Below are 8,840 nucleotides of genomic sequence, written 5' to 3'. Positions count from 1 at the left end.
ATTACCTTAAATTTACTTTTGATCTCAAATTAAACGCCGGCTTGGACCATATAGTCAAATAAAGGTTTATTTCGAAAACGATCTTTTTTAAGGGGCCTAACCAATTGCTGTTTGTAAAATAAAAGCTAAAAAAGTTTCATTCCTAAGCTTCAGAAACTATTGGAAAGGAAAAACAAAGACGTGAATTGTAAGAGTCTATACCAATTTGTAAAATGAACAACAATAGTAAGTATTTAAAGAACGAGAGAAAAAACATTAAAAAGTAAATAAAATAGAATCAGGAACACGAAATTATTATTCCTGCTTATATTAGGCAGATCAAGAACAACTTCTCAGCTAAATTGTGTATACCATCATAAACATTAGGACAACAAAGACAATATGGCAAATATTGGATAAGAAGGAATGATTATAGCAAAATAGTCTATCATATTATTCCAATAATTGTATGGGATCTAGTAGTCCTTCATTTCAATGAATTCGCATCAAAGAGCATCGAATGTTTCTTCCTTTTTTTTCTTCAGATCTTTCCTATCCTTTGTTTTAACATGTCTGAGACCAGTTTAAGACTGTGCGGCGGAGCGGTATCTTAAGCAAAAAACAGCGGCAAACTCACGGGTTAGTGAAGCAGCCGTGGGCCGTAATGTGTTCTCTTTCATGCACCAACTCTCGAAAATCAATTTACCGCATTGAAAATCTTTGTCGCTTCATACACGCCAGTGTGAGGGGAGGGAGATTTCCAACCTTGACTTTAGCGGGGAACCGGATGGCGACAACCCACGCACAAAATTTGATTTTGATGAGAAAAAAAATCCTGGGCCGCGGTAAGCCATCTCTCACATTAATATCATTTTATAATTTTAGGTAATGAAGATAAAGAATATGATTACTAAAACCTACAATTATAGTTATATATATATATATACCTATATTTCGCTCTCTCCGAGGCAAGCAAATGTCTTTTTTTTTAAACTCTTGTCTTTTGAGAGATGCAACAGATACACTTGCTGCGGCAAAAAATGCAATAATATCACCAATTTGATATGGAACGTCGAGTTAAATTTGTACATAATCTTGTTGATAAACATCATCAAAATGTGATTTATGTATCATGTACATTCCTTCATTTTAAATGCCACTAAAAGAAAAATCCCTCCAACATGGTTTGGGGAGATTGTTATGGATATTAGAGTTGATGTATTTGAGGTGATGAAAATGTAAGAATGCACGTGCACCCGTTTTCAGTTTGCTAAATTATGACGAATATTTAATCAAGTCCCTTGCAATATCTTCCCCTCGTATAGTTTACATGCGGCTCGCGCCCCGAAAATGTCCCGCGGGCAAAAAAATGGGTTGAAAAATCGCGCTCAATGCCAGCACGATCATAACACAAAATGTTTTCATTTAGCTGGATTAAGGGTCGTTTATCTTCTTACTTTCTCGTTTATCGGAAATCAGAACTGATTGCTGGCCAAAAGGAAACACAAGGGAGGGCTGAAGATGTTTCAATACAGAATCATGTTCCAGTTTTGCCCGGAATGTATCGTTATTATTTTGGTGAACGGTTACAGAGCATCATTTCCAGAATCAGAGATGTAAATCGCATTTTTATACACCCCATTTATCTGTTAATGAAAAATCATTAGAGAAAATATTATTTGGAGGGTAGAATATGACAAATCCGACCCGCAGGGTTACTGAAGTTCGAACGTGACTAGTAAAATCTAGCCTATATCTTTATGCTTTTGTAGGGTAATGCGAATTCTTTTTTTATCATATTTTCCTGATTAAGTACATGTACGAATTCAGTAGTAAATATCGAATGATTCTCTCTGATTGAAGAGACCCTCGATTTATAAAAAACAAAAAATAAAATGCTGATAGTAGGTTTGTTAAGGAAACATAAAGATACCCGAATTGTGATTTCTTCTTTTTTGAATAAAAGTGTGTGGGTTTTTTTGCCCCTCAAATTGTTGGACTCAGCTTCTCTGGGGTTATTAAGGGGCTAGCAATTTCAACAGTTTTCAAAGTACTTGCAAATAGTCCATTATTCATACTGGCATCCACTGAAAAGAAATCTGGAAGGTTTTGGCGAAAATACTCGACTTTCAACAGCCTAATTTCCTCATCGCACATGTGCATAATATGAGAAGATCAATCACTATTAGGCATTCTGTAAATATTAGACGACAAACTCAAACATCTATAAACACTTTTCAGCTTGGGTATTTTTAGGGTTGTATGACGTTAAATAGTGAAGTAATCAGACTGTTTGTCTCGTCTAAGCACATTGCGCACTGTGAGTGTCTTTATCAATGTTTATTTTTGTCTAAAATGAGTAAAATTATAACGCCATTATAACGCCATGTTTATTGCTTTTGCCTGTATTCTTTCAAAGGGATGACATTGTGAATAGCGCACGAAATCATATTTCTTTTATAATCTCAATGTGGATTAGGGCTCAATAGAATTAACTTGTGTTCTTTAGTTATATTTCAATTATTTGTTTTTACTGTTAGAATCACAGAATACAGCCAGTTGTTTTTACTTTACCATTCACAATTACATCTTTTTCATTTCCTTTTGTAAATACTAAATTGCACTAAAGAATAAAAACACGTATTTTAATCAAAAGAGAGCCGATTGATATTTATTTTATGTCCGATTGTTAGATAGGAAATATCCGTAATCCGCTCATGCATCATGATAATAAACTTAAATCAGTGCTCAATACAACTTACTCAATACAATTTACTCAATATGCAATACGATTAACTCAATATGATTAACTCAATACAATTAACTTGGGTTCTTTGCTAATGTTTCAAATATTTTGTTTTTACTATGAAAATCAAGGGAAGGACTCGACTTCTTTAATAAACATCTGACAATATACCTCTAAAATTGTTAATTTGTCCTTGCCGGATTAAGGGACAGCGACGTGTATCCTCTGAAAAGGCGCTACATAACCCAAATTATAATTATTATTATTAGTAATAGTAGTACATTATTATTATTAGTAGTAGTAAGTATCAATATCATTATTATTATTGTTGTTATTATCTTTATCACTATCATTATCATTACTGTTATTGTTATTGTTGTTTATATTATTGTCCTTATAAAATGACGAAATAAAAAGGACGTTGTCTCAGTTAAAGTTTTATGTTCATTTACAAAATACATGATTATCAAAACAGATATCAGAAATCGCAATAAGTAAGCGTAACAAGGAGCTTAGAATAATGATGTTTAAGGAATATTTATTTTGAAAGAAGATTGCATAACTTTAATCAGTTATTGACGTGGTATAATCAACATAAAGATGATGTATATTGCGGTAAGATAATATGATACAAATATATTGAATATGTACTGAATAAATTCAGTACTCGTTTTTTTTTTTACTTGTCATGTTTTGTCAGGTTTTAAATTGGTGACACATATAATAATACTTTCCTTTTTACTTTTCGAAACATATAAGATAAGGGTAGTTCTTTTATTCTTTCTCTTTATCTAAGTTATTTCAGTTTTTTTAAATAAATATCTACATGATATAAATCTATGACTAAATATAAATATTGAATCTCTTATATCGTACAAACAATTCGCCTCGATTAACATCTTTGGGCATCTTTATTTTCATTTCCTAAAAATGAATTGTTGGCAAAGCTTGTACGTTAATATAGGATCTTAGCTTACAATCACCGATGAATGAGTACAGAAACTTCTTTTTTCTTTCAATTAAAGGAACTGATGTATTGAAAGTGAATACAATCAAATATCATGTCAGACGGATCGAATATAATAGAGACATCACTCGTAATATGCTTAACTTTTAAAAGACATTTTGTCTCATAACCCAAACCCTTCGCAAAAGCATATACAAGACAGCGATTCTATAGCCATATTGTTTTGTGTATCGAAGATATGATTTTACTGCCAATATATTTTAACCCTTTTGACACAATGGATGGGCCTCAAGTTACAAGCGACTGAGTATAGGCATAAAATAAATTTCAAAGCGGGAAAAAATGGTGGACTAAAATGTCAATGAGTAAAGTTGTAGGAATAGCTATTGGTAAAGTGACGTTACTTACCTGCTATGAAACTCTTAATCCTGAAGAAAGAGATGGCAAGTCTAAAGACGGTCTGACTGTCCAGTTTCCTGTGAAGTGTAGCCTTGTCGACTGGTAGAAGGTTCTCTAAAGCTTTAATCTGTTCCCGGAGTTTGTCCCGGTACCGTTTGGACTTGAAGCTGTCCGCATGAAGTACCATGATGATGTTGATGAGATGTAGAAAAAGCGATTGGTAGTGGCGGATAAAAAGGAACGAAGAGAAGTAACACGCGCCCACCGGAGACACGGAGAGACACGCCCCGGGAGGGTACGGGGTGACGACGGGTGATGGACGGGTGAAGCGTTCAGAACCACGTTGATAATGTCCGCAAGGAAGTTTGGGAGGAAAAAGGTGAAGAGAAACAAAGAAAAGTATAAGAACGTGCTCAGGTTGAGGAGATGATGAGTAAAACGAACTTGTTGATCGCCAACAATTAAATTTCGCGAGAAGACAGGGGGGAGATGGAGTTTGAAGTTTCGTTAGTGCATGTAAATGCGCGAAGAGTTGTGATTTGGAACTAAAGTGGGGGATCGTGTTAGCAAGGTGGATGGTTGGGCGGTCGCGGCGTCTCTGTCTGTCCCTCTGTTTGAGTGTTGTGAAGTTTGGGCTTGTTCTTAATACGTCAATGATTTTAGGAACGTGTGGCTTTGTTGGGGGTGCACCCAATCTACCTCTGGGTCGCATTGCTAAGGAACACGAACTCTACATGCCGATGGATCTATGCATAATTATGTTAGCTACGAAGCAAGCTCGCGTGAGCTTCATTAAGTATTCAATGGCGGGGGCAATTGAGTAGCTGTATTAGCCCTATTTTTATCCCTCTCTTTCTCCCAACTTGGAACTGTGAGAGAGAGGATAAATAGAGAGAAAATAACCAAATACCGGAAACACTCAAGAAAATTTTCGGGGGCTGGACGCGTTGCTGTGAGACGTGGCAAAGCAGTTAAAAGAATGACAACGAATTGATATTTGCAGATTTGAAGGATACTTTAAAAGATACCTTACCTGGGGTCAATTTTGGAGGTGTTGTTAGACCGAGGTCCTGCCGAATTTGCTCGTCGCGGGGATGGACGTGAAAAGGGTGTACTCGCTTCCATCCCCATATTCTGTAGAATATCAAATTCACTCAATTGTGGCGACAACATGGTTAAGCTGAAAGATCCACTAGCTAGTAAAGGGGATACATCCAACAAAAGGTGATACTGTTCACTGTATAGCCACCGAATTTCTCTTGTTCTGTGTTTAAATTAATTTTGTAAGGTGAAGGAAAATTTTCGCATAACGATTAAAAAATAATGTTGATTCTAGGCACTGGAGCATAAAGTCTGAAACGGCAGTCAAGTGCAAAAGCTCACTGAGCGGTTAATACTCCCTAGCCCTCTAGTTAGGTAGACGTCAGAAATTATGAGACAATTTTAAAAGAACGGGGTCCGTTGACTCTCATTCTCCCCTCTCCTCATAGCGGTTTTTAATTAAGCATTTTTTTCCCTTCCTCCACCGCGAATATTAAACGTCCAACCCTCGGTACCTCGAGCAGATAAAAAAGCGGCGTGATTTTTCATTGACGGAGAGAGCGCGAGTAACACGGCCAAAATCTGGTTGCTATATGACGCCCGGTATTATGACGAGTCTATGACCAGCCCACTACAACCAGACACGTGATAAGATAACAGCAGCATTTGTCTCTCTCTCTCTATTTTTTTAAAAGCTGAAGATTCAGTACGAGCAATTTTTACTCCACCCCATCCCCCCTCTCTCTCTCTCTCTCTCTTCTTCTTCTTCTTCTTCTTCCTTTTCTACTCCATCTCATCTGATGTAAGGTTGTGTTTCAATATACTGAATAAGTGTGCTCCCTTAATATTTTGATCATTATTGTCATTGTTTGAATGACAAAGAAGGTATACGTTTAGGAAATAATATTGATATATTTAAGCTTTGTTTTATTTTGTCAAGGCGTATCGGAGCTTCTTTGTATTAGAACATTTACTTTTAGTGATACATGCATGCTTTCAACACAAGGTTTCTTAATTAATACAATTTTTAAAAGTATCAAAATATAGCGTGGAGAGGTAGAACTCGGATCTTACCTCAGTTCTTGTTTAAATTCGAAAAATGCTTATTGATGCTTTTTAAATGTGCTCCGTTGCACTCATGTATTTACAAGTCCTTTGCTGTAAAAGGAAAATCGACTAAATCATTCGTCAGATATCTTAGCCTCATATCTGATAACGAAGTTCATGGTTATTTCATGAAAATTGAAAGCATGAAAAATATAGCGTTGGTTGTATGCCGGCTGTGCTTGAGGTATAAAATAAGTACAAATGTTTGTTGTTGTTATTTATTAATATTTGTTGGTATTATTATTAATATTTTTATAAATTATCATTAGTATAAATATTCTGGCAGTATTTGTTATTAGTAGTTGAGCGAGCTCCGCTTTTAAACAAAATCAAGTAATGGAAATATTGTTTAAATCTGTGATCTCTATCAATAATGACTTATATTGGACATATTTAGGCAAAATTATGAGTAAACCATTATCAAAATGCATGGGAAGGCAATCTTTTAAGTCAATCAGTCAAGGAACTAATCTTGTAAGAATTACATTCGTATCGTGTATTATACTTGTACCAGAATCTTGAATGCAAAAGAGCTCTAAAAAGATTACCCAACACACCTCGCGAGTAAATCCTCTTTAAGGAAAGAATCACAGCAAATTACAAACACAATCGTATCAAGTTCTTTATCTTTTTAATCGCGTCGTTTAGACCACATTGGGCCCACCCCCTGTAGATAAAGAATGACAACTAAATTTGCTCTTTAATTAATCAGCTATCTCCCGGGAATTAAAGAGGGGCTAATCATATTATGATTCACATTGGTGGTTTATTATACATGTAAAGAGATACGCGATTTTATTTTTTTAATCAGTGCACTTCTCGTGCTTTTTCATTACAATAGTTTGACTGACATTGTTATATACACGTATGAAATGCCTGTTTACAATAATATATTACTTTATCCAACGTCAAAGATGAAACAATATTTATATTCTTTAAATAAATCTATGACAGTGAGAGGAAAGGAAGACAAGGGAAATGAAAGAATTACGAGATTAGGATGGTTATTGGATAGGTTATTCTTTATATCAAAGTATTGTTACTATTTAGAAGACAAAAACAGAAAAAAGACAAAGTTTCCCCAATCTTTTACAGAATATAAATCTTTAGTTTTCTCACATCAACGTGAGTGGGTGTATGGTGTGCGTGTGTGCAGTGTGTGTGTGTTTTACGCGTGTGTTCATGAGTGTGCGTGTGTGTGAGGGAGGGGGCAGGGTGGAGCAGGTATTGCACCAGTATGATAACCTCCAGATTTGTTAATTTTTTTAAAATATTAGTGAATAACGTATAATTGACCTATAAATTATGTTTATATACTAATACTTCGTTGCCAGGTTATATACTGCAAATGAGTTTATGTTCAATAATGTGTATTTATAAGCAATTAATATCAATATTGAAAACGTTTATTTATTTTATTTAACTGTATCTTTTTGTTTGTATTACACATTTGGAGGAATAAAACAAAATTACTATTAAAACAAATATTAAAAAGTGTATGTGTTTGATTCTAACTAAATGTACATTTATATTCATATATTCAACAAATTTGCTTCTTTGTTATTCTTTCCATTAAAGAAATACATATTATACTCAAATGTTGTATTTGTAGGTAATATACATGTTTTAAAAAAGGATTTTTATTTTTGATTATTATTGTATTTAGGTTAGTATTAGTTTTATATGTGACTTTTTAGTACACTCTAAAAATACTGTGCTTGCTAAGAACCGTTTATCATTTTATTTGAGTAAGATATATATGTTTGTTTTTATTTCATAATTGTACTCTATTTTTATCTCAACTTTCTAGCTTTAGATGTTTTTTTTCGAACATAGCCATGGTTTTCTGGCGCCTTAATCACAGCACTAAAAACAGTCGTTATTACAGTTTCAAAATGTAAGTCAATGCGAGGCTACAGTATATACGACATTTTTTCGTATTTCATGCAGAGGTAATGCATTATTTCAACAACAAAAAACGATCAAGAGAGATATATATATATATATATATATATATACGTATAATGTTTATCGAATATGATATTTTCTTACAACATTTGTTTTGTTTTCTGCCTGTTTTGTTTAGATGTACTAAAATGTCAGTCAATGTGAGGCTACAGTACATACGACATTTTTTCATATTCCTTGAATAGGTAATGTATTATTTCAACAACAAAACACAAAGAGAGATATATTTATATACCTATAATGTTTATCGAATATGATATTTTCTTACAACATTTTTTTGTTGTTGTTGAGATGTACTATTGGGCTAACCTTCTAATTAATTTTATGAATTTTATCTTTATCCAATGTAAATATAAGTATGCTTCATATTATGTGTAATGTATCTAAGAGTATCTTAAATATTTATTGTTTAATTATTTTCTTTACAAATGATATGAAGCCAAAGTTGATGAATCTCGAGATTTAAAAAATATAAGTATTGCTGTTTCTTTTTTTCTTTTTCCATATCGATGAAATGTGGAAACACGTTTGGGCGTATATAATACATTATATACGATGCTGTGTTTTTGTTGTTTCTTCATTATAAATGCATTGCAATTGTATTGGATCATAACGTATACATGTCACTGAACT

At 33.8% G+C, this 8,840-nt stretch overlaps 1 long non-coding RNA gene across 1 annotated transcript; it reads right to left on the bottom strand.

The window, feature by feature from the left end:
• Positions 1-3,395: 3,395 nt before the first annotated feature.
• On the bottom strand, positions 3,396-5,873 carry LOC115927277. The gene is made up of 2 exons (XR_004065541.1): positions 5,125-5,873; positions 3,396-4,258 (listed from the first exon to the last, which is right to left on the bottom strand). It is a non-coding gene; the product is annotated as an uncharacterized LOC115927277 (long non-coding RNA).
• Positions 5,874-8,840: the final 2,967 nt, after the last annotated feature.

Source organism: Strongylocentrotus purpuratus, unplaced genomic scaffold, assembly GCF_000002235.5.
Source record: "Strongylocentrotus purpuratus isolate Spur 01 unplaced genomic scaffold, Spur_5.0 spur5_contig_847, whole genome shotgun sequence".
Lineage (NCBI taxonomy): Eukaryota > Metazoa > Echinodermata > Echinoidea > Camarodonta > Strongylocentrotidae > Strongylocentrotus > Strongylocentrotus purpuratus.
This window is presented reverse-complemented; position numbering and strand designations above follow the sequence as displayed.